Source organism: Monodelphis domestica, chromosome 3 (assembly GCF_027887165.1).
Source record: "Monodelphis domestica isolate mMonDom1 chromosome 3, mMonDom1.pri, whole genome shotgun sequence".
In the NCBI taxonomy this organism is placed as follows: Eukaryota; Metazoa; Chordata; class Mammalia; order Didelphimorphia; family Didelphidae; genus Monodelphis; species Monodelphis domestica.
In genome coordinates this window covers 536,143,265-536,171,069 of record NC_077229.1, presented here as the reverse complement: position 1 = coordinate 536,171,069, position 27,805 = coordinate 536,143,265, and the positions used below count along the sequence as shown (strand labels likewise).

The 27,805-nt window shown below is 37.4% G+C and overlaps 1 pseudogene; it reads left to right on the top strand.

Annotated features, from left to right (window-relative positions):
* Positions 1 to 1,746: 1,746 nt before the first annotated feature.
* On the top strand, positions 1,747 to 3,757 carry LOC100617607 (transcription factor SPT20 homolog; annotated as a pseudogene).
* Positions 3,758 to 27,805: the final 24,048 nt, after the last annotated feature.

The following is a 27,805-nucleotide window of genomic DNA, read 5'->3' as shown; positions in this document are numbered from 1 at the left end:
TATGTAGAATGAAGGAATAGATAATGGGATTTAAGGGGGCTGAGGAATTGGGAGATTAGACAATTTAAGGGAGCATCTTTGTGGATACTGAAATGCCTTAGTCTAAGGGCATGAGTGGAGGAGGAAAAGAAAGGTGCTGAACTCCATGAAAAAGGAGGGAGAATGAGTTTGGTATACAACTGCCACTATATTTTGGATTGGGAGAAAATTTTGATTAAGTAATTTTTAAAGGAAGAAAAGTTGCTGAATGGAAGAGGTAAAGGGAAAGTATGGCAGTTATGTAGAGAGAAATGAGTTTTCTAACTTCTCCTAGAGGACCAGTGTTAGGAGATATAAGAGAAGATACAGCCAATATTTGAAAGGATAGCCACAGATCTCAGAGAAGTTTAATAGATGGAAAGAGTATGAGAGAAAGAGGTTCATGATGAAATTTCAAGAGAAAGAGTTTCATTATGGAAAGAGAATTTCAGTGAGCATAGTGGAAGTGATGATTAGAGTTGGGGTAAGATACTGGTAGGGTTAAGTACAATGGGAATGAGTGAAGGGGAAAAAGCAACTGAAGATAGCTTTTTTTTTCTAAATGATGATTGATTAATAAGAAGATAGGGAGAGAAATAGGAGCAACCACAGTATAATAATAAATGGGAGAAAGTTAATAAAGTTCATAGTCTTAGAAGGAGTTAGACCAGAACTTAGTTCAGATCTCAGGTCGACTACATGCAAACAGTGTGATCTTTGGTAATTTAATTTAGTTACTCTTAATTTCATAATCTATTGGTAGAATAATGTCTAAAGTCGCTTTAACTTTAAATCTATGACCTTATGCCAGTTCTTATGAAAAACTGTTGCACTGTCATTTCCCAAATTTAATCTTATGAAGTGCACAGGATCCCTAATTGGGAAGTTGAGGGAGAATATGTAGCAATTCATATATTTCAGAGTAACCTGAAACTTCAATTTCCAACCAATAGGTTGGTATTTAATAGATCCTGGATTATCTCTAATCTCGTTGCTACTTAATAACAATGTAGAAAGTTTCCTGCTCATAACAATTCCATCTGCTTCAGGAAAAAGATTCATCTATTTTCATGGTGGTGATGGGTTAAAGACTTTGAGTGTGGAATGGGTATACTCTGTTTGATGAATAATAGAGTATTTTGCCTATGGGCAGCCCATAGGCAAAATACTCTAGAGTCAGAAAGACTCATCTTTCTGAATTCAAATCTGACCAGACATTTACTAGCTCTGTAACCCAGGGCAACTCACTTGAATTCTATTTACTCCAATTTCCTCATATATAAAATGAACTGAAAAAAAAAATGGCAAACCACTCCAGACTCTTTGCCTAGAAACCAAGGACAGGGAAGTATGATTGATTGACATTACCATGTCTACAAGGAAATGAGAGTTCTAAAATGCACTGACATGATGCACAACAAGTTTGGAAAAGAAACCATAGTCAGAGGCTGGGGTAGCAGGGAGTGGTCTACTTACACTAGATAATAAAAGGATAGTTCCTGCGCAGGTGTTGATCTTCTTGGGAACAAATCTGATACAGTAGGGGAAACTTCTAAAACTAAAAGGGTACTTAGCATTGCTTAAGTCAGCTAGATCTAAGCTGGTATTTTCAAAACTTTTAAGGTCTATTGTTCAGTCTGAAACTGGTGAGTATGAAACCTCCCTCTGGGTGAATTCTCAGGGGACAGGGGCAGGTTTGGGGTCTCCAGATTTCAAGTTGACACAAGTGAAAATCATAAATGAACAGAGAAAGAAAAACTTCTCCTTGAGAGTCTGCTTATCCTAGCTACAGCAGAACTATTGTATCTTGATCCAGCTATAGCTGTGACCTGTACCACAAGCAGCACCCTATAATAAACAGAAGATGGACACTTGACCAATGAAACAATGTTTCAAGATATATCCTAGATCAGTGATGGCAAACGTTTTAGAGACTGAGTGCCCAAACACCAACCCTCACACAACATGCAAGGCACCCCTCTTAACCCAGACAGGGAAGGGAGGAAGCAGCTCCCATTGGGCTGCTGGGCAGAGGGGTTGGTGATGAGATAAATGTTCTCAGGCACACATGGAGGGGGGAAGGGAGCAGCCCCCTCCAACACACGTGCTATAGGTTTGCCAATACAGCTCTAGATCTTTCCTGAATCAGAAGTACGATGTGATCCATTCCACAGCAACTCCACAGCTATGATTACTCAATTACTCACAGAAAAGAGAAAAATAGTCTAACAGTATGACCTCAGCATTTCTAAGGCAGGAAATTGTGTGGATATGTGGAAATAGAACCTTTGTTTACTTGACTATACCTTCATAAGAGGATGTGGAAAAATATGCTTAAGTGGGGAAAATATATCAAATCTGATGACTCACAGCCAACTGTCTGGCCAGTACATGAGATAAAAGATTATGTGTTTGAATGTGAAGATGAATTGCTTCAGAAAACAAAGTTAACCATTTTTCAATCACTTGATAATCTACTTTACTATAGTAAAATACAGACTTATAGATCTGAGGAAGAAACTGAGAACCCAGTAACATCAAACCAGTTCCTTATTGGATCAAAGGCTGATGCTAAAAGAATAATTAGTCAATACCAAAAAGTGATTCAGAATGAAGCCAGTTGTCTAGTAAAGATGTTCCATAAGTCAAGGGGATCAGGCAATCTTAGTCAATTTTTTCCTGGGAAAGAAATGGCAAGAGTAGAAGGAAGTAATACAGCCAAACTTTTCCCCACAACTACTACACAGCTATCTAGAAAACACATCAATCTAAGTCCTGATCAGGAAATTAAAGGAAAAAAATCACATCCAAGAGCTTATTGGTTCAGCCATCAGTGTTGGGAAAGGGAGTCCTTCATGTATTAAACTTCCTTCAAGTTCAAAAAGGAGCTCTTCAGAAACATTTCCATCCAAGTCATGGCAAACCCTGCTGGATTTAAATTCTAGATGTAGAGCACAAGCATTGATGAGCAGTTAAAATCCCATGCACCAGTATAATACTAGTGCCATTAACCCTGTAGGTTTAAACCTAAGCACCCTTTTACCCTCAGGAGATCTTGTACCAGGTGCGTCAGAAGCTGCAATGCAGTCAGGCTCTCCATCAGATGTCCCCTATGATTTAAAAAATATTTCTAGTGTCAGGCCCTTAAATATACTCCAGTTTTGAGGTGATTCATTCATTTTCAATACACTCCAGCAGCAGCAACAGCAATTCTCTCCCTTTTTTCTATTGCAGCAGTCTCAGTCCCTGATGACTTCTAGTTCCTAGCAGCCAGAAGAGTTCTGAACCAGGTTCAGCCAGTCAAGACCAAAGCTTGTCTGCTCAACAAACTGCTTGCTGTTCTTAACCTGACTGGAGTCCTGAGCTTTATGCATTATCAGGCAGTTGTGTCCTCTCAGCTTGGGTCTGCCAAGAACAGACCTGAGCAAAGCCTTCCTCAGCAGAAATTACAGTTTTTCCTGTTGCAACAGCAACAGATACAATTGCAATTCTTATAGCATCAAATGACTATAGGCAAGAGCAGCAGTACTAACAGCTTAGCTCCATCAGCATCAACATACAGGCAATCAAAAAATAAAATTAAAGAAGGCATGCCAACCACACTCCAAAATCTGAGTCTCACATTTTTAGGGATTTTTTTCTCTTTAAAAAAAAAGTATTGAATCAGAGTGCTTTTTATTTCACTTGTCTTTGTTTTATTAGGTTTCTTAAATGCCAGAATTTTACTCAGCTGGAGTAGGGACACAAGTACCAAATTAGTAAGGGAGCTATGGAAAAAATAAGATCATTGACTTTAGATATTAAAAATATATAAAATAGACACTGTAGATTTGATTGTAATGAAGTAGAATGCAAAATTCCAAAGGCCCATGGTTTTTGTTGAAAAGCTAAAAACTCTGATTAGAAAAGGTTACAAAGTCCAAACAAAATATTCTGACCAGATAAAGAACTACAGACCACCCCATATTTGGCTGATGATTTCTGAACCATATTCAAGCTCTGATAACTTCTGAACTCCGGCCTCTCCTTTTGATTGACTCTGCAAAAGCATCCTGACAAGTTCCCAAACTACATCTCTAAAAGAAAATTCTTTGAAGCATAAATGTGTGAAGAGTGAATCAAACTTTCTTTGTCTATCAATCAGCAATTTTTAAGTTCATCAATCAAACACTTAAGCACCCCTACTTAACACTAAGTAAGAGTGTTCATAAGTCACTTGATAAAATGGGTGACGACTCCAGAGGTCACTGCCCTGCCCCTGGGAAGTGCTAGGCAAATTGAAAGACTGCAATTGGTTCCTATAAAGTGGAGGAAGGGACAGGAAGGGATATGGACCAAGGGTCTTCAGCTTCACTTCAGTCTGGGACTTTGGCTCTTGGACTGCTTCTTGGAGGACTACTTCTGGATCTACTCCTTTAGACTTTGGTGTTGTAGAACTTCACCTTGGGTGGGTGAGTAGCTGGCCTTCCTTTCCTGGCTTCTGGAGAGATTGGCTCCAGAGAGGCCTTCCTTTCCTGGAGGAGGCTGCATTGGTAGAACCCTTGATGAATACACCACCGGATTTCTAGCTGAGGATTACTGGAAAATCCATGTGGGGACAAGGGACATGGTGAAGCCCTGCCAGGGCTGAACCCCACACCAGAGCAGTGCTTAGAGTGATAGGCTAGATGATTCTCTACCTTCTTCTTACATTTTCCCACTTTCACTCTTTCCACCTCTTTGTAAATAAAGTTACTAAAAATCATTTTGTCTTTAGTTATAATATCTTTAAATCAGTGACCACAATATTACTATAGCATTCTCATATTAGCATAAAGTCTAAATTTTAATTCTTATAAATGAGACCTTGCTTCTATTCTCATTTCTGGTGGAAAATCTCATAGGTCTTTGTAAATGAATTATCTTGTAAAACCAACCCCCCCCCAATATACGCAAATAAACAAGTGATATATCATTTGCTTTCATCAGCGTTTCTACTCTATAGGTTGATTTTCTTCAGTCTCAGTCTTTTATTTAAAAAAAGACTGTTTAAAAAAAAGTTTAAAAAAACTATTTAAAGTTGTTTTACTATGCATTTTTTTCTACTAAAGAATATTGTATAAAGAGGTTGCATAAGAAATTGTAGGTAGGGAAAGATTTTGTAATTTAGTATAAAAGATCTGTGAGCACTATTAACAAATAGAATTTTTAACAAATGCATTTTGAAAAAAACAAATGATCAATGTCTCATTTAGCTAGCTTACAGTATAGTAGGGGTGATAAAAATGAGTACATGAATAACTATAATACATGGTAGAATAGTATGAATGTATCAAAAGAGATAAAGTATGTTTGGAAACAGGAGAGGAGAATGATATCATTTCTGGTTGAGGAAAATCAAAAAAAGAAAAGAAAAGAAAATCTGAGTAGTTTAGATTTGATTGCATGGGGTTATCCAGCAACCAGTTAAAGATATAGTTAAGAGGGGCAAAACAATTACAAATCACCCTCTCTCATTCTGAACTGTGCCAGGATCCATATCCTTTCTCCCCTTTCCCATCAGAACAACTGTTCAGATTTTTTTTTTCACCATTTTGTTTTCAAATCAATAAAAAAATTTTTCAAGTGCCCTGCCCAAGGCAACTCTGATTTACACTGTCTCAATCAACATTTAGAATTGCTATCATTATCTGAAATTATTATTATGTTTCTCACTTAGTTTTTCAGAATATTTTGTTGCTTTTCTTTGCTTTGCTTGAGTTTCACTTTCTGGTAGCATTAATTAGAAACATTAATTGACATTCATCTTAATTCTATATAAAACTCACCCGGGAAGATGACTTTAATTGTATGTGTGTGTGTGTATGCATATGTGTATGTATGTGAGAGTACATATGTGTGACTATACTCAAAAACACATATAGGGACATATATGACTCCCCAGTTACATATATGTGCAGAAATAACTCACGTTTGTGATGCTGCAGGTCTGAGCCATTGGTCTCTACTAGAAAGAAGTTTCTGAGAGATGTTGCCTCACCAGATTTTGCCTTGCTAAAGATAATGTTACTACTAGATGCCAGAAACTAGTACCACAGTATGAACGGTTGTAGTTTTTCTCTGCTTATAAATTCTTGCTTCATCTGAAATCCTTGACAATAGTCCTATTGCCTTATTTTGAGAAGAAGAGATTCTGCCTTTATTTTTGCAGTTTAAAAAGCAGAGAGTGTACAACATTCATAAATTCATAAATTGCACAGTTACTTCAACATACCTATTCAGTGGAATGATGGAGTGATAGCTATGGATTCAAGATAATTTGAATGCAAATTCTGCCTCAATACTCAATAGCTGGGTGACCCTGGGTCATTTAACCTCATAGGATTGTTGTGAAAATCAAATGAAATAACTTCATTTTTTCCAAGATATTACCTCCTCTATCATTCTTACTCTCATTTAACTTTAGTCTCTCTGTTCCTTTACTGCTTCTCTATTGCCTAATAAAATGCCCATGTCTTCTCTATCTTTAAAAATACTTTCACTTAATCCATCCATTCCTTCTAAATATCTCTCTTGGTTTTCGTGGCTAAACTAATTGAGATGGCTGTCTACAATGGATTCTTCCAATTCTTCTCATTCTCCTTTTAATTATCACCTAGTTCATCATTCAACTGAAAAGGCCCTCTCCAAAGTTACTGATAATCTCTCAATTGCTAATTCTAATGGCCTCTTCTCAATCTTTTTCCTTCTGGAGCTCTCTGTAGTCTTGAACACTGTCAAGGATCACACTACTCAACCTCTCTGAAGTCTTTGATGCTGTTAGTTACCCTCTCTTCCTTGATGCTCTCCTCTCTCTGGTTCTCTATCCTATCTGATCTGTTGGACAGAAAGGGAGAGAAATGAAAAGGAAATATAAGTAAGGAAAGAGTTTTGCAGGAGAAAAGTTAGTTGCATGCCAGGAACTGACTGGCAACAGATTCTGGAACTCAGAGAGAGGAGTTGAGGAGTCACCAGCTGATCCTAGGGGCTCTTGACTTCCTGTTCCTGGAGCTGCAGAGAGTTAAGGTATCTGACCTCTGTTGTTCCTGTTTGGGAAAAGCTACAGTGAAGTGAATTAAAGTGTTCCTACCATCTGAGAAGTACCTTCCTTACAGAGAAGAATGACAGGAAGAAGATCTGAGTAGCAGCGAGCCTGATCTGAGCCAAGACAGCGTTGGTGAGGGCCTGGCCCAGCTGGGTTGAACTTAGCCATAAATAGTACAATCCTGATTATATTTGGAGAACTGTTTCATCCTATAAACCAACCTGAGAGGATTAGTTAAATTCAGGTATAGATAGTGAGGTGTGGGGAGTCTTAGCCAGAGATAGGCCAGGGCTTAGGGAAAGTCAAGTAATTGAAGAAATTCCCATGAAGGAATTTTAGAAGGGGGAGGCTAGTAAGATTTTCTTAGAGCTAGGGAACTCCTGTTCCTTAATCCTCCTTCTTACTCCTTTATTATAAAATAAATCTCTTTTGACCTGATTACCAACACTATCTTTGGCCCCAGTGAGTGAGGCTATTGGCCTTACTTCACTGAGGGGTACTGAGGAATCAAATAAACCTCAGTCAATCACATTATTATTTCAGATCATTCCTCCATTCCCATTGCTAGACCTTCATCCAGGCCATGCTCACTGACTAACCCATAGGATTCTATCCTGGGCCCCCTTCTCCTCTCCATCTGTAATACTTCACTTGGTGATTTTATTAGTTCTCATTCATTCATCATTATTCTGATGATTGTGAAATCTTATCCAAAGAGAGAAGGGGTTTGAGGAAAAGATGATTCCAATTCAATTGACTTCATAAATATCTAATAGGCAGTGAGAGAAAGGTTAGGGTTGCATAAGAAAATTTGAGAATCATCACCATAGAAATTATCATTGAATCCATGGGAACCAATGAGATCATCAAGCAAAATAATAGAAGAGGGACCAGGTTAGGACCAGATTTAATGAGCATGACCTGGATTAAAATACAGAAAAAGATGATCTAGCAGGGCTTGAGGAAGAATGGTTAAATAGGATATAGTAGAACCAAGAAAGTATAGTATTCTGAAAAAGGAGAGAGAAAAAAGTATCCAAGAGAAGAGGGTGGGTGACCAATAGTGTCAAAGATGTCAGGGAGTTTGGGAAGTATGACAATTGAAAGAAAATGATTGGACTTGGCAATTATCATTGATGATATCTTTGGAAAGACAAGTTCTAGTTGAATGATGAGGTTGGAAGTCAGATTATACAAAGTTAAGAAGAGAGGAAGAAAAAGGACAACTAGGTAGTACAGTGAATAGATTGCTATGCCTGAAATTAGGAAGACTCATATTCATGAAATCAAATCTGGCCTCAGTTGCTTACTCCTGTTTGACTCTGGGCAAGTCACTTAACCCTGTTTGCCTCGGGTTTTTTTTTTTAAACGTTTACCTTTTGTCTTAGAATCAATACACATATTGATTCTAAGAAAGAAGAGTGGTAAGGGCTAAGCAATGGGGGTTAAGTGACTTGCCCAGGGTCACACAGCTAGGAAGTGTCTGAGGCCAGATTTAAACCCAGGACCTCCCATCTCTGGGCCTGACCTTCAATCCACTGAGCCACCTAGCCTTCAGTGAGCTGAAGAAAGAAATGGCAAACCACTCCAGTATCTTTAGAAGAAACCCCCCAAATGGTATCACAAATAGTCAGGCACATCTGAAATAATTGAACAACAAAGAAAAGAAGTGGAGGCATTGTCAATGGCTTTCTCAGAGTTTATTCACCAAAAGAAGAAAAGACATGGGATTATTGTTAGCAAAGATGGAAAGATCAATTGAGGAATTGGCATAAGAATGGGATCTGTTGTGCAGGGAGAGATGTTTGCCACTTCTTCATTTGAGACAAGAGTGAAGGAGGAAATAATGACAGGATGTATCTGAGGGAAATGAGATGAGGACAAGGGAAGAAGAAGGTAATGTTGACCAATAGTCTCTTTTTTTTTTTTTTCAATAAAATATGAGGCAGAGACAGCTGGGTGGCTCAGTGGATACAGAGTTAGACCTGGAGACAGGAGATCCTGGTTTCAAATCTGATCTTAGACATTTCCTAGTTGTGTGACCCTGGGCAAGTCACTTAACTCCATTGCCTAGCCTTTACCATTCTCCATTCTTCTGCCTAGGAAATGATCACTTCTAAGACAGAAGGTAAGGACCAAAAGATAAAATAAAATATGAGGCAATATCTTTAGCTGTAAGAATAGTGGGGAAAGAACCATGGGAAGTTTGAGGAAGGTTTCAGAGAATTAGAAGAGTCATTATGGTGAGTGGGATAGTTAGTTAATTAGGGAGATATAGAAAGATTGCTTTTAGTAGTAGCTATTAGGATCCATTTGAGGTTATGTAATATAAATTAGTATTGTATTCAGTCAGAATGGCTCTGTGATTTTCTCCATCTTTCCTCAGCAGCATGTATACAGAAACAAAGGTAGTAGATAGTGGGAGTGATCCAAGGCTGAGGCTTGACAAGGAGTGATCAACAATATGAGGACAGTCTAAAGTTGAACTGGATCATCAAAAGTATGTGTAAAGGATAGTAGGAGTAACAAGGTGAGAGAAAACTGAGGGGTTGAAGGACTAGGAGGTCATAGTGTGTATGAAGAATGGAATTGGGAACTGGGAAAGCAAAAGCTAATGGATTGTGGTCAGATAAGGGATTTTTAGAGTTTGTGAGTACCAGGACCACAACTATTATAGATGACAGCAAAATCACGGGTATGACTTTTTGTATAGTGGGATAAGAGGAGTAGGCAATGGGAAATGAATATGTTGAAGAACTGGTGAAGGTACCTGAAGGAATGTCATCATGGATGTTTTGATATTCCTACTCCCTAGGATGAGGGAAGGAATTGGAGAAAGATTACTTTCTTAAGAGTTAACTACTAAATTCTTTGAATAAAGAAGGGGAGTGGTCTAGAGGTCTATAGGCATTAACTACCAGGATTTTAATTAGGTGGTAAATGGATTATATGAATCTCAAAGGAGGAAAGGTGACTGATGATGATAGGGGGAGAACCTAGCTTTGCAACTTGGAATTGCAGAGCAAGAAACATCAAATATAAAATCCTCTCTTTGGCATTCAAAAGCCTTCATAACCTATTGGTTACGGTTAGGGTTAGGGTTTATTCTCTGCTCTCTACTTTTCCAGTCCTCTTAAACTTTACATCTATCCCTGCACCCTGACCTTAGATCCAGTAACACCCACCTCCTTACTATTTTCTGAATATGATATTTCATCTCCCAACTCTGAGCATTTTCACTAGCTTCTCCTAGGCATAGAATGTTCATCCTCATCTTCCACACTCCTGGTTTCTTTGGTTTCTTGCAAGTTCCAGGTAAAATCTTACCTTCTACAGGAGTTCAATCCCTCTTAATTCTAGTACTTTTCCTCTGCTGATTGTCTTATTTATCCTATATGTAGCTTGTTTGTACATAGTTATTTGCATATTGTCTTTCCCATTAAATTATGAGCTCCTTAAGGATAGGAACTCTTTTGTTTTTCTTCAACTCTCCAGTGCTTAGCTCAGTTCCTGATACATAGTAAAGCACTTAACAAATATTTATTGACTGACAAATTTGCAAAGCACTTTGCAAACCTTAAAGCATTATAATAATGCTAGCAGTTATCATTATTTTTCCCCTATGGACATATGGCCTGGCCAGCTGGGAAACATTTTAGTTAATCCTAATATCTATTTTAGCAATCTAGATTTGATATTCATGAAATTCAAGACATCTAGCTATAGCATAGATAACGCCAACCTAAAGAGGCAAGAGTCCTGACTATGACTCAGCTCTGTTACGTTTAACACGTGTTCTAAAAAAAGTTAATTCACCACTCAGAGCCTCTTTCCCCTCACTTATAAATAATTGGAGAAGATGATTTCTAAAATCTTCTCTAGCTTTAAATCCTAGAATCCTAAGATTTTGTTATCCTTATGAACAGGACTATGTAATGAAGTGCTATAGCCATATAATTTGGCTTCTATTTGGAGAATTGTTTTCCTCAAAGATTACTTCACCAGATTCTGAAGTCCCAGTCATGTGGCTCATACAATTAAGATGCAATCTGAAGTTCTCAGTCTTAAAAAGAATTTATCATATAGAACAACTTCCCTTTCCTATTTTAGTCTCTCTTCTAATTTCACTGTTTATTCTGAATCTCTCAAGATAGAATATCTGTCATCCTCTTATCTTTCTTGTGTTTTATATATTCTCATCTAGTGTAAACATCTCTGGAAAGTTAGAATGAGCTTACACATTGCAAAATTCCATTAATTTCTCCTGTCTTATGATGACATAATTTACTTCTGAGTGCACAAGCGCAATAGAGCCTTTGTAGATCTCCAAGACTAGTGCAAACACAGATGTAGGCAGATTAGATTAGGTTTCACAGAGTTACCTTGATTCTGACTTGAAGCCTCAATACAGTCACACAAATCCTCAGAACCATTTTAGAGTTTGCAGGTGAAGGACTATCAACAATCTTGTAAAAATTAAATTAGTTTCTCTACTAAATATTTTATGAGGTTTATTAAGATTATTAGAAATCAAGGAAAAAGAAAATACAAAATAAGAAAAGCATGTGCCTAGGGCTGATTAGCCCATTCACAATTCACTTACTACATCTTGCATGCTGAGTAGAGAGCCATGTGGGCTTAGAAGGGGAAGAAGAGAGAGCTTGGGAGGCAGAGAGCCCTTTAAATACTAAATTGTGTTCTCGCACTCAGGTGAGGACTCAGGTAAGATTATGGGGAATTCTGGGAAGTACCAAGGACTTCTGGGGATTGGAGTCCAGGGTTCAAATCTCCATTTTACAGTCTATCAACCACTAGATGATTTTTAAAAGAGTGAAACTAGCCAATTCATATTTACTCATTGTCAAAAGTAAACAAAAAAGCTCAAACTGAAACAAGCCCATTTTCATACTCGATAGGATCTCTGACGGCCATCTCCCACTTGCACAGAACTACTCTTTGTCTCATGATCTACCCCTTTTCTGGCTTCACTAGCTTCCATGATTAACCTTGAATTTCTGACTTGCAATTAATTCCAATTTATGAGGTACATATAACCTCAGCTGGCCCCTTAATTGGGGCTTGACAGTTCTTCTACTCTGCCTTATAGACTCAATGTATCATTTCTCATAAAGATCTTTTCTCTCTTACTCTTACTTTACCTCCCCAGTGCTGACACTCATAGAACAGGACTTAGCCTCCTACTTCACAACTATAGATAAGTTTCAGGTTAAAGATGACAGCTGAAAAGAGGTTTGGAGATCATTCAGAGATTTCTCTTAAACTTGTCATTGTCTCTCATTCTTAATATTCTCATAATTAAGGAAACAACAGTCTTATTCTCATTATTCTTGTTAGTCATGTGAATAATATTAATTGACATTTACATAGCACATTTGAAAAGCCTTTAAATAACAATATTTCTTGTGGTCTTCACAATGACCTTTGATAGTATAAATAGTATCTCTATTTTGTAGATAAGAAAATTGAAGCTTAGAGATATTAAATATATTACCAAAGATAATAGTTGCTAAGTAGAAGAGTCAAGTCTAAAACTCAAATTTTCTGATTCCAAATCCAATATTCTATCAAGTTCCTCATCCATAAAATGAATTTATCAGACTAAATGATCTTCAAGGATCTCTCCAGGTGTGAAATATTCTTGTTTCAGAGTTTATCAGATCTACCAGGGGATGGAAAGAAGCTGGAGTCATTGGTAAGTTTTTACTAGGGTTATTGATTTTTGGTGGATATAATCCTTCCCCAAACATCCATTATCCATGCTACCAAAGAGAGATGGAGAGGAATAGGGGAAAATATCTTAATGACAAAATGTAGTAGTACTAGCTTACCCAGAATTCACTGAATAAGATCACTCCTGCCCAAAAATACAAACACAAAGGAGGGCATTGGGGGTTTTTCTGCCTAAAAGATTAAAATGTTTCATAATCTATCACTACAGACTACAGTGGTAGCCTGAGGAAAGGAGCTATAAATTTCTACATAATGAAAAAAAAAACAATACCATACCAAATGGAGAAGCTTCTTATCCATTTAGGTCTGAAGGGGTGAGCATTGTAATAGACTTAAAATATACCATGAAAAACAAATGCAATCTGAGCTAGCATCTGACTTTTTCATTATTACAAATGCATTTTGGTGCCAGTAAATATTGCCAACTCCTTCTTCACACTATGCTGGACTCATGCCCTACATAGTTTTCTATCTTCAATAAAACTGTTACTCCCATTAACTCTTTTGTCTCTCTTTTAGATCTCTCCCTCTGTATATTTCACTCTTGGGAAGCCAAAACAATTTTTTTATAAAACAGCAAATATTTTGTTTCCCTTTTATTTAGGGTCTTAAAAATAACTACTCTTACTAAGGGTAAACAAAAAACTTGCTCTTTTAAACTGAGGAATTTACCCAGCTCTGATTCACACCCTATGCAACTTAAGGGGAAAGCCTCCAACTATGCTAATGTAGGGATGACAGGGAAGTCTTGTGAATTAGGCAGAATATGAATCAGGTACTGGGAAAATCCAGGTACCTCTAGCCAGAGAGAAACCAGTCTAGTTGAAGTAGAGTTGATGTAGAATGATAAAAATGGCTAGAGTTGGTGAGATATGTCTTAAAGCAAACTTGTTGAAGATTCTGAATGCATTTAGTTACATGAACATACTCAATGCAAAAACAATGAACTGGTAGAAGTATAGATAAAATGTTTCTCATTAAATCAGTTTCTTCCACTTGGGTATCATAAAATTCTGCAGGTAAGACAAAATTCAACCACCACCTAGATAGATATTTTTTCTATCAAGACATGTTGTTGAATCTTTTCTGTCCCCAGTCTTGTTCTCATATACTGAACTCCAGGTCATTCTCCCAACTGTCTTAATCACTTCAATGCTTCTAGAATAGGCTGTAACAGTCATTTAGAGCAATTCTCTCAGTTTATGGATGAGAAAATTGAGGTTCAAAGAGGTGAAGTAGCTTTTGCCCAAAGTCAAAGGGGCAATAAATAGTCCTTTGATTAAAAAGAAATTTATACTCTACCTCTCTTCCTCCCTTGGAAAATATAGTGAAAGAATACTGGAATGAGTGGGAGCTACCAACATAGGAAATTTCTGAACTCCTTCAGAAATGACTTCTGGGAGATTAGTAACATCCCTTAAGTTTCCCCAGAAGTGACACCCAGGTACTCCCACTCTCTACGGGTTAGAGTGGGGAAGACCCTTTCTGGTCACTGAGGAGACAGATAGAGATAGTTCTAAAGTTCTTGAAAGTCCTTCCCTATGTTTAGGTGACAGAGAAAGCAAAATTCTCCAAAGAGAGAGAGGACCTAGAAGTCCTGGCCATAACATCTTGGTCTATACCAAGTAAAGGAGCAGAACCTAACTCTATGCAGATGAATTCTTCTGTAGTCTGCCTCATGCCACTCAATATTTGTTATGATGACCCCTATAGCAACAACTCCAACAGTCTCCTTCTCTAGCCCACACTACCCACACTTAGATAAAGCTAAACCTTAGGCACTGCTGCATCATAATAAAGTCCCCTAGATTTGGAGCTTCAATTTAGAATCTCTGGCTGTAGTTTCTTAGTTCTTCACTTCTTACTCTTATTCACACTAGAATTACTCTTTGTCTCATGATCCATTCCTACGCTTCTAGCACATATTCCCTTTTCTGGCTTCACTGGCTTCCATAATTAACCTTGATTTTCTGACCTCAGACACTTCTCAGCTGTGTGACCCTGGCCAAATCACTTAACCCCAATTGCCTAGCTCTCACCATTCTTCTGGCTTGGAACTAATACTTTAGTATTGATTCTAAGACAAAAGGTAAGGGTTAAGAAAAAAAAGAACAACTAAATATGGATTCCAAATTAGAGGGATTTGAACGAAATAAGTTACATCAAAAATATAATTACACAAAAATGTATTAAATAGATACTTTTGGGGGCTCTCCAGTATTATAAAAATGAATTATAAGAAGTATGAACTTCTTAAATATATACAAGAAAAGGCAGACTGAATATTTCAAGCTTGAATCCAGAGGTTGCTTTGCTGGATCTTCTTCTACATAATATGTTCTAACTACAAAGATCCTTCAGGATCCTTCTTTCTCTTCTCTTTCTATACTACTTTACTTTCTATATTACTTGACTTTCACCAGCTCCCATGGATTTAATTATCATCTCTATGCTGATGATTTTCAAATATATCTATCCTGCCCCAACTTTTCTATTGACATCCATTGTCTCTCCAACTGCCTTTCAGATATCTTAAATTTGGATGTCCCATAGTCCTCTTCACTCAACAGTCCATAACTAAAGTTCATTATCTTTCCCCTCCTCTCCTCTGACACTGCCACTACCCTGGTCTAATCCCTGATTACATAATTCTTGGACTACTACAATAGCTTTCAGGTTGGTCTACCTGTCATGAATATCTTCTTACTCCATTTCATCCTTCGTTCAGTTGTCAAATTAATATTCCTGAAGTACAGATCTAACCATGTTACCTCCTATTCCATAAACTCTAATGAATTCTTATTATCACCAAAATCAACTATTATTAAGTAATCTGTTTGACTTTCAAAGCCCTTCTAACCTGGCCTCCTTCTTTTACTCTATAAGTTACTCCTAACCCATTTCCCCACACACTCTGAAATCCAGTGCTGGCCTTCTCACATAAGACAATTAATCTCTTGATTATGCATTTTTTTCTCTATGCCTGGAATACTTTCTTTCCTCATTTCTGCCTCTTGGTTTCATTTCTATCTCTTTTTTATTTCCTAGCTCTTTAGTGTCTTCCCTTTATGGACCACTTCTAATTTATCCTGTATACACACACACATATATAAATATGTATACAGTATATGTATATCTTGTTTATACATAGCTATTTTCATCTTGCCTCCCCTATCAGATTGTGAGATTCTTGAAAACAGGACCTGTGTTTTACCTATATTTGTATCTCCAACACTTAACACAGTATTTGGCATATAGTAAACAATAATAAATGCTTATTGATTGTCAGGTGTTGAACTAGTTAATTAAAAATGATACCTACAGGTTCCTGAGTCACATAAGCAAAAGGATACAGTAGTAGACATTTCCTTTGATTTCCATGACTTTACAAATCTCTTTAAAACAGATATTCTGCATCAAAGATAAAACAACTTTCACTATTTCCCTCATCTAGGATACCCAAAATCCAAAAGAAGGTAAACAAAAAAAACCCTCAAGCTCATTAACTGATGCTCACTAACCCTGATCTCTCTCAGCATCCCTCTTCTACTTTCCATGGCAGCAGCAAGGATATACATGTAAAACCCAGATTATAACATAACTCACACAATAAAACCTATCCCCATCCTCACACACTCTTCCTTTGGCACTGGAAAGAGGGAGGAAATTTTGACTATGGAGCTAGAAGCTCCATAACTCTTCATGAGCAAAAGTCTACCATGGGCCATACCTCATAGCAATAATGCTACAAAGTTCTGAACTGCCAGAGCCATTTCAAAGAATTTAGGAATACAAAAAAGCAGCATAGGACACCAGGTGTAGATAGAAAGAGGGACTATCAAGCACTCCACTAAGCCTGATGGAAAAGAACACAATATCCGAGGTCAATTCTGATCACTCAAAAGTCACTTGTGGCAGATACCTATATTGGTGAACCATTAATTGGTTCCCAGCATAGAAGGGAGCTGAAACATTTTGAGATCTAGCCTAGAAGGAAACCACAATCAGAGGGGAGAAAATCAGAAAATAAGTAATAGGGGAAATGAGGGGCAAAAGCTGAAATTATCAACAATTTAAGTAAGAAAACTCCAAGCTCTTGAATTTAAGTAGATAAATCAACACAAAAACAGTAATAACATAAAATGAGTTCAGACATCTACAAATAAATAATATAAAACAAATGAAAAATATCCAACTCTTTTTTTTTTTAACCCTTACCTTCCATCTTAGAATCAATACTGTGTATTGGTTCCAAGGCAGAAGAGTGGTAAAAGCTAGGAAATGGGAGTTAAGTGACTTGTCCAGGGTCACACAGCTAGGAAGTGTCTGAGGTCAGATTTGAACCTAGGACCTCTCATTTCCATGCCCGGCTCTCAATCCACTGAGTTACCCAGCTGTACCCAAAATATCCAACTCTCAGTGAGATAAAGTACCCTCTGGCAATTGAAGAGAACATGGAATCACAATACACTATTCCTGAGTGTTTCAAAAGAGAAATGAGAATTATAGAAGCAGAATTTATGTCCTGCACAGTAAAAAGAATAGAAAAATTTGAATCTGCAATGGCAAGCAAACAAAAGAGAAAAAATAGATTTGGAATCCAAATATACAGAAGTGAAGGACAATATAGAAGAAAAGAAACAAAAATTAAAAGAAATTTTGCTCACCATGAGAACAAAAATATTGATCTCAAAGACAGGAAGCTGGATACCATCTAAAGATCATAGTTCTTCCAGAAAAACATGAAGACATGATAGGACAAAAACTCTAATATCATAATGAAGAAAACAATGGAAAAGGACTTCTCAGAACTTCTAAATGTTCATATGAATACCAACTGAAAGAATTCACAGATCACTTTTAGAAAATAATCTAAGTCTACAAATTCCAAGACATTTAGAGGTTAAATTTAACTATTCAATTCAGAAACAATAGGTTCTGCAAATGATCAAGAGAAAGACCTTCAAATACCAAGGGAATACAATTCAGATAATCTATTTTGAACTCAATAGAAAATGTTGAAGGAAATGGAATACTGTACTTTAAAGAGCAATGGAAATCATATTGCAGCCCTGGTTGATTGACCCTGAAAAGCTGACTTAGAATAAAGAGGCATTTGAAATATTTTTAGGAAAGAAAAAAAAACAAATAAAAAAACCTGAATTGAAGAGACTATTTTATTCTTAAACACCCCAACTACTGGAACTGTAGGAGCAGTGAATAAATGCTGTTAAGGACAATAGTGAAATTGGCATGGGATCCAGGGTTTTCCACTGGACACCCTAAAACTCCAGAAATATTCTAGGTCAAAGAGGACTTACGAAACTCCTTTCTGCTTCCAGAAGAAGCATCCAACTCCCTTTGGACTTTCTCCTAGACTTTCAGTTAACACAGATATGCACCTCCTGGGTTCTACTCTGATAAAACACTTGATGGTACCTAATCTAATCATTCTTTGCATTTAATAGGCCATCCCCTACACCCTCAAACTCAAAGAAATTACCTCATTCCTAACTCACCCCATCTTCTTCTTCTCCTCTAATCCCTGCTTTGAAGGGGCATACAATTCCCTTACCCCATCTCTTCAGGGAGGCAGTGTCTACCCGGCACACAGTCTCCCAGTCAATTCAAACTCCTTTTAAATGAATAATTTTCTCCTTTTATTTTTAAGCTAAGTTTCGGAGTCTTGCATTCTAGCAAAGGGTACCTGTCCCAAACCTGAGGTTTTTCACCTCAAAGCTCTCCCACAAGAGATTTTTTTTTCTAAAGGTACACAAAGAGGCAGGCTAGAAAGCTAAAATCTGGTGGAAATAACAGTGAAGTGGCAGACAAGGGCAGAAGTTGGAGACCTTCTGCCTAGAGGAGATTCTATGTTTTTGTTTGTTTGTTTTTATCGGACTTTTTTTTTTTATCGGATTTTACAGCATGGGAGGGGAGGACTAGGGGCGACTGTGTGATGTATTAGGATCAAATTAAGTGCTAGTACTAAGGAGAAGGTGATATCTATGGTCTCAGAAAGAGAAGAGTCTACAGAGGAATGTGTGGGGAGACTGAAAAGAAGGGAGGAGCGAAATAAAAGAGGTCTCTGGTGGTGGGTGTAGTTTCACTGATGAATGTGCGTGAGTTAGTGCTTAAAGTCTATTTGTTTTTAAGTAAGGGGGTTGGGGCATGAAACCTGTGGGAGCAAATGGAGAATATGAATCTAGGATTGAGATTTTTGAAGCAAATGTGGAAATGTATGATACTAGACCAGGGTATAAGTCAGTAGTGAGCTGAGATAGGGACACAGTGGAGGGATAGACCCTATCAGGGTCAGTGTCCTCTCAGTCACTAGCAGTAGCTGGCATTTTGGGGAGTGAATTATAATGAAAAAAAGAAATTCATGGGGCAAGCAAGCTAAGGCAGTGCACTAAACTACCTAGAGGGACGATGTAGGATGGATATTTTTAAAGCTTTGATAGCACCAGGAAGAGAAAGAAAAGAGAGAGATTAGATAATTATGTTCTTTTTATTATTTAAGTTGTTTCAGTCCTGTCCAACTATGCATGACCCCATGTGGGGTTTTCTTGGCAAAGATACTAGAGTGACTTGCCATTTCCTTCTCCAGCACATTTTACAGATGAGGCAAGCAAGATTAAGCAATTTGCCCAGGGTCACACAGCTAATAAATGTCTGAGGATGGATTTGAACTCATGAAAAATGAGTCTTCCTGATATCAACATGGAAATATAGAAATCCCCAGTTTACTTCGTTTAAAGGTAGAAACCCCAGGTTTTGACCTTGTCACCGGAGAGCCTAGTAAGATTCAATGACCCTCAGTTTAGTTAAGCGTGAAGGTGAAAGCCTCAAGTTTGACCTTGTCACATGAGAGTTTTCCCTGAGGGAAAGTTCAACTTCAGAAGTCTCAATCTAGCAATAGACTAAGTAAGGATGGCTAATCCTATCAGGTGTTAAGTATCCCTTTTGTCCCAATGATTTCTCCCCTTAGGCCAAAGTCTTTTACCAAGGTGTCCCACCTCTTGACAGGATCCTTCCCTTTTGTGTCCATTGTAAAGCATTAGCCCCTCACTGTTATTCCTGTCTGGGACTCTACATTTTCTTTTGTTACCATTGTAAAGTCAATCTAGACTAGAAAGTTATTTAAGTTTCCCATTTTAATGGCTCTTTGGAGTTGTCAGTCTAGCTCAGTTGGCTCTCCCACGAGTCAATGACCAGAGCAATCAGAGTTTCAATCCTCAGAATCCTGTGTTGGTGTGCTCTTCATGGAGGCCTAATTTATCCTGGAACCCCTTTCTTTAATTAAAGAGTTGTTTTTCTGACTATTTAATAGTTCTGTCTTTTTTCCAGTTAACAGTATCTTACCTCATGTCCACATGGAATCTGAAACAATCCCAAGTTTAGTCCCCTTGAAAGATGGAGACCCCAAAGCTTGTCCTTGTTCCCTAGAGGATCCACCTAGACTAAATAATTGTCCCTAAGGAAAAATGACAATCCCAGTTAGGTGGGGCTGAGCAAATGCTAAGTACTCTTTTTGTCTTAAGTAGTTTCTCCCATTGTATCAGAGACCCTTTCCCAAGAAGATCCACCCCTGTGCAGTGACCACCTTTTCCTTTCCTTTAAAAGTAGTCCATTCCCTTACACTGTTCCTTTCCCAGGCCTGAGGGTATCCTGTCAGTATAGTTTGAACCCTCCCATTTCCTTGTAGCCATGGTAATGTCAATCAATCACCTTTCCCTAGCCCTGGATTCCCCAAATGGTATATAAGTCCCTCAAATTCTTTTGTCCTTTGAGTTATCATCTAGCACAGTGCACTCCCAGCGGTCAGTAGCCAGAGCAGCCAAAGTCTCGGGGTTCTGTGTGGGTTTGTAGTGTGCAGTTCTGAGTGGAGGTCTTGAGGAAAGCATTGAACTTCTCTCCTTAAATAAAAAGTGTTTTTTTCTGACTATTTAATAATCTTGTGTTTTTTTCCAGTTTAACACTCACAAGTAAGTAGGAAGGGAAGGGGAATGGGGGAATGATAAAAAGGCAAATTAGGGGATGTGAAGATGGGATTAACTCTCTACTGCCCACTTTTAGATTTAATTACTGGAAGCATATACACCTCTACATTTCCTTAAGTGAGGGGAGACCTACAAACCTCGGACTAAACTGTATGACAATTAAGTAATGACTGACTGCCCTCTGGGCAGTCTTAAGAATATTCTAAAACTGGGATTGTCCTCTTAAAGTGGAAGGAAGGCACAGGAAATTGGTGTGGGGGCAGATATGTACCCCTGGGGTTTGGGAAGAAAACCTTCTGAAAGAATGCAAGACACCAAAACTTAGCTTAAAAACAAAAAGAGAATTTTATTAATTTAGGAAGTAATGTTGAGAATGACCAAGAAGATAGCAAGCTGGAACAGCAAGATGGGGAGCAGTTCCTTGAGAGGACAGCATGAATTGAAAACCTGTTCCCCCCCAGACGACATCAGTTCTGGGGATTTTATACTTTTCACAACAGAGAGTGTTAGTCACCCAGGCATTTGGTGAGGTGAGGTGATCATCTGCCTGGGGACATAAAGATTCCTTAGTTTTAGGGAACAAACAGATGTCTAAGATGTAGCCTGATAGGATCAAGGTGTAGCCTGGAGATGCCTCTTTCTGTCCATCTTAAATCTAGAGGACAATCAAAGGAAGATAATCATCTCAGGACCCTAGAGGGGTCATTGGATGTTTTTAGGCTCAGAGTCACAAGGATGTAAGGGAGCAAGGGAGTTTCCCTGATAATAGTTTGCCTGAGTTTCTGGGGGTACAAGTACCCATGTCAGAAATGACTCTAAGAAGGGTCTTTAAAAGTAGTTGCAACTTCCTGTGATGAGGTCTTTCGCCTTTAAACTTGACCTTGGAGGACCTCTGGCTTGGCACCTCAGACTGCTTGTGGATCTTCCTTTAGGACTACCACATGGGTGAGTGAAAAGGCTGACTCCTTTCATGACTTCCAGAGAGACTCCGGTCTTGGAGGAAGCCTTATGACTGGAACCTTTGCTTTATTCACCACAGGAATAGTAAGGTCATCACCTTACTCTTTCTTTCTCCATTTTATAAATAAATTGCTATAAAGTCATTCTGCCTTCCTTGAGTAATAATTTTGGTGACCACATTGCTCTTATATTTAGTTCAACCTTAATTTTTTTAACCCTTACAGGGAGATGGTAGTCAGAATCTAAACAGGGTAAATAGGACATAGATCAGCGGTTCTCAACCTCTCAATTTGTAGCAATGAGAATACATAATACATACCAGGTATTTACATTCCGAATCATAACTGTAGCAAAATTACAGTTTTGAAGTAGCCACCAAAATAATTTTTTGGTTTGGGGTCACTGCAACACGAGGAACTGTATTGGGGGGCCACGACATTAGAAAGGTTGAGAACCACTGATTAATACATAGTCATAATAATTGTGCAAAAATTTTTTATAAATCTCTAAAAAAGGCCTCATTTTTCAAATATATAGAGAAATGAGTTGAATTTATAAGAATGCAAGTTTAGACAAGGTAATTAAGGCTCTTTATAGTTATGCCAAAAAATGCTCTAAAACACTATTATTTAGAGAAATGCAAATGAAAGCAATTCTGAGGTACCACCATCTATCAGATTGGCTATTATGATAGAAAAGGAAAGTGACAAAACTTGGAGGGAATGTGGGAAAATTGACATACTAATGCACTATTAAGGGAGTTGTAAACTGATTTAATCATTGAGGAGGGCAATTTGGGACTATAAAACAGTACATACCCTTTTACCCAGCAATACCATTATTGGGTTTGTATCTCCAAAAGTTAAAAAAACAAAAATAGAAGGGATCTATGTGTATAAAAATGTGTAAGCAGCAATTTTTTAGGGGGATAAAGATTTGAAAAGTGAGGGGATAATCACCAATTGGAGAATGGCTGAGTAAGTTATAGTTTATGACTCTAATGGAATACTATTACTGTGTAAGAAATGACAAGCAGGAGGAGCTGAGAAAAATCTGGAAAGACTTACACATACTGAAGCAGAATGAAATAAGCAGAAGCAGGAGAACATTGTACCCAGAAACAGGAATACTTTATAGCGAACAACTATGAATAACAGCTATTCTCCACAATACAATGATCTGAAACTATCCCAGGGGACTCATGATAAAAAATGTCTTCTACTTGCAGAAAGAAAGAACTGATTCTGAATCCAAAGCAAAGCAAAAAAAATTTTTTTTAGTTTCTTAATTTTTTCCCCATTTGTATTTTCAGGATCTCACATGTAAATCTATATGAGATTGCTTATCTTCTCAAGGGGAGAGAGGGTTGGGGGGTGGGGGAAGGAGGGAGAGAATTAGAAATTCTCTTAAATTTTTTGGAAATAGTTTCTACATGTAATTGGGAGACAGGGATTAATTAAAAAAAATTTTTTTTAAAGAACTCTCTACCTCCACCTCTCCATCATATATTTCCCATACAGACATATTCAAAGTAGAGAAAATGACAGTTTAAGTTTCCTCTGCCTGGAACAGAAGCATATGGCACTGCAACACCTCTCAGACAGAGAATAACTGAACAAAGTAAAGTTACTAGGATAGCATTAGCATAAGTAGGTGACTGTCTTATTCCTGAAAAAAAAGGAGCCTGCATCCAACTGAGAACAATTCTATCCTACCAGAAATTATTAATGACAGGGATTGAGAATAGTAAAAAGTGAATTCCTCAATTTGGGAAGATCCTAAGATAACTTTAAGGTTATAGCACTGTGGAATCTATCATCAAAGGGAAGAAAGTTCAGTGATGAGAGAAAAAAAGACCAAAATTATCAAAGATCTCTTGAAGAAAAAATTTAGTTTAAAATCTTGAAAACAGAAAGGAAGCAACAAATTGGGAAAAAATCTTTATAACCAAAACCTCTGACAAAGGTCTAATTACTCAAATTTATAAGGAGCTAAAGCAATTATACAAAAAATCAAGCCATTCCCCAATTGATAAATGGGCAAGGGACATTAATAGGCAATTTTCAGATAAAGAAATAAAAACTATCAATAAGGACATGAAAAAGTGTTCTAAATCTCTTATAATTAGAGAAATGCTAATGAAACCAACTCCGAGGTACCACCTCACACCTGGTAGATTGGCTAACATGACAGCAATGGGAAAGTAATGAATGCTGGAGGGGATGTGGAAAAGTTAGGACATTAATGCATTGCTGGTGAAGTTGTGAATTGATTCAACCATTCTGGATGGCAATTTGGAACTATGCCCAAAGGGCTTTAAAAAACTGCCTGCCCTTTGATCCAGTCATAGCACTGCTGGGTTTATACCCCAAAGAGATCATAACAATAAAGACTTGTACCAAAATATTTATAGCCCCGCTCTTTGTGGTGGCAAAAAAATTGGAAAACGAGGGGATGCCCTTCAATTGGGGAATGGATGAACAAATTGTGGTATCTGTTGGTGATGGAATACTATTGTGCTAAAAGGAATAATGAATTAGAGGAATTCCATGTGAACTGGAACAACCTCCAGGAATTGATGCAGAGTGAAATGAGCAGAATCAGGAGAATATTACACAAAGAGATAGATATACTGTGGACAGTCAAATGTAATGGACTTCTCTACTAGCAGCAATGCAATGATCCAGGACAATTCTGAGAGACTTATGAGAAAGAACACTATCCACGTCCAGAAAAAGAACTGTGGGAGTGGAAGCATAGAAGAAAAACAACTGCTTGATTATAGAGTTGGATGGGGATATGATTGGGGATGTAGACTCTAAATGATCACCTTAGTGCAAAGTATTTATAACATGGAAATAGGTCTTGATCAATGACACATGTAAAACCCAGTGGAATTGTTTGTTAGCAATGGAAGGTGGGTAGAAGGAGGGGAGGGAAAGAACATGAATCATATAACCATGGGAAAATATTCTAAATTAATTAATTAAATAAATAAACTAGCAAATCTTTAGAACAATTGGATGTTATCAGGGTATTTATCAAAACAAAAGGGAAGATGGCCTCTAAGACATCTAAATGAGACTAAACATCTCTAAATTAGTATCAAAAAACAAAAGAAAATCAGTCAATATCTGATGAAGCAGATTATGTGATGTTTTATGTGTTATGGATTCCCAGAAAAACATGTAACCACTGCATGATCTGCTTGCTGGTTCAAGAAAGAATTTTGAAAGCAGAATTTCTGCCTGCACAGCAAAAATAATTGGAAGAATAAAAAAACTGTGGCAAGATCCTCCAAAGAAAGAAAAGAAAGAGCAACTGAAAGGAAATATAAAAACACAGAAGTGGAGAATAATCTGGAAGAAGAGGACAAAAGCAATAATGTAAAAACAAACAAGCAACCCATAATCTGTATATAGGCAAAACTCTGATCAGGATGATAGGACTGGTAGAAACAATGAGTCAAAAAATTTGAACATAATAACACAAGAAATAATACAAAAGGAGAAAATGGTGGAGTAGGGCATGAAGCTAATATACCACCAAAATAATAATTAAAAAAAATAACTCCACAGAATCAATTCTAAAAGGAGCAAAAATAAATAAAGTAAAGCTGTGCAGCCAGGGTAATTAAAGAGAAAGGTCTCTGACTTCCCTGGTCTCCATCCCACCAGATAAGGTAAATATCCCCTGAACAAACAATGCAGAATTAACCAACTACAAGCCCTAGAAATAGGACCAGAACAAACAACAATGGAATCAACAAGACAGGTTCCGGGGAAAAGCTGTGTTGGCTGTGGCCTTCAAACCTTGTGCCTTAGCACTGACCAGGGAAGGACTTTGAGGGTCCATTTGCTCAGAACAGACACCTGCTCTATCCCAGCCTGTGTTATCAAGAGAGGAAAAATGAGGAAAGAGTGGACACAGGTGAATACAATTGCTGAGGGACTGAAGCCCCCGTTGGCTATGGTCACCCCTAAGAGAATGGAATCCCCTGGTTACTGCCACAGGGGAATGGGAGCTGTTTGCTTACACTGACAGATATGCTTGGAGGCTCTGGTTAGTGAGGGGACTGGAGATTATACCTGACCCTGTATTATAGAAACTAGGTGAACTAAATAGGGCCCAGGAAATAACAAATACAAAAAATTCCTAAACCTTAGGTACCATCATGCAATACCCTAGGAACCCTATGATTCTAGCATAAAGCTAATAATTAAGTCTATTGGCCTGGATGCTAATTGTTTTTTTTTTTTTTAATGAGTAAGCAAAGGAGAAAGAACCCAACTATTGATGGCTGTTATGAGGACAGAGAAGACCTGGTTGATAGTAAAATTAAAACGCCTACTTCTAAAATAGCAAAGTAAAACAATAAATGGTCACAAGCTCAAAAAGAACTTTTGGAACAGCTTTAAAAAGATCTCAAAAAATGAATGAGACGGGTTGAGGAAAAAATAGAAAAAAGAAGAGAAATGCAAGAAAATTATTAAAGAAAAATTAGATAAAGACAGCCAGAAACTCACAGAAGAAAATAACATATTAAGAACTAGACTTGGACAAGGAGAAGATAATGATTTCCTGAGACAACAAGAAATAATAAAGCAAAATCAAAAGATTGAAATAATAGAAATGAATATGAACTGTCATCCCAAAAACAACTTATTTGGAAAGCAGATCAAAGAGAGACAATATAAGGTTAGATTTCTAGAAATCTATGAAAAAAATAGAGGTTAGGCACCATACTTCAAGAAATCATCAAGTAAAACTGCCTGAAAATTCTAGAACTAGAGGATAAAATAGAATTTGAAAGAATTCACCAATCACCACTGCACAGAGACCTCAAAATTAAAATTCTCAGAAACATCATTGCTAAATTCCATAGTTTCCAGATTAAGGATAAAACACTACAAGCAACAACAAAAAATAATTTAACTACTGTGGAGCTATAGCCAGAATAATGCAAGACTTAGCAGCCTCAAAATGAAAATAACAAAGGTCATAGAACATAATATTTCAAAGAGCAAAGGAACTGGGTTTACAACCAAAAATAACATACCTGAGAGTAACAAGGCAGCTCAGTGGATTGAGAGATACCTAGGGACAAGAAGTCTGGGTTCAAGTCTAGCCTTAGATATTTCCTAGCTGTATGATCCTGGGCAAGTCATTTAACCTCCCATTGCCTAGCCTTTACTGCTCTTCTGCCTTGAAACTAATACACAGTACTGAGTATAAGATGGATGGTTAGAACTTGAAAAAAAAAGAATAACATCCAGAAAAGTTGAGCCTAAGTATACAAGGTAAAAAAATAGATGTTTAATGGATCTAAAGAAGTTTCATCTATTCTTTGGAAAAACCAAGAACTCAGTAGAAAACTTGAAGAAAACTATAAGAAACATAGGAATCAGGGACAGCTGGGTGGCTCAGTGGATTGAGAACCAGGCCCAGAGATGGGAGGTCCTGGGTTCAAACTTTGCCTCAGACACTTCCCAGCCATGTGACCCTGGGCAAGTCACTTGACCCCCATTGCCTAACCCTTACCATTCTTCTGCTTTAGAACAAATACACAGTATTGATTCTAAGACAGAAAGTAAGGAATTAAAAAAAAAAAGAAAGAAACATATGAAGACAATTATGAAAAATCAATTATAAGCAGGCCAAAACATCACATTTTTAAATTCTTAAATGGAAAAATGTCATCTTGAGAATGACATCATTAACTGGGTTCTTAGAAAGAGCATATATAGATCAAAGATAAGGTCAAGTTAAAAATAATGAAATGAACTAAAATAATAATAAAGAGCAGGAAGAGGTAAAATGGAACAATTATCTCATCTAAAAGAGGAACAAGTAGAACTATCACAGAGGAGGAGGTAGAGGGCAAGTTGTACTAGATTCCTACTCTCATCAAATGTGTTTTAAAGAAAGAACAATATATACAACTGGAAAAATAAACATCTTAATTTATAGAGAAATAGAGGGAAAAGGAATGGAATAATGGAGGGACTAAGAA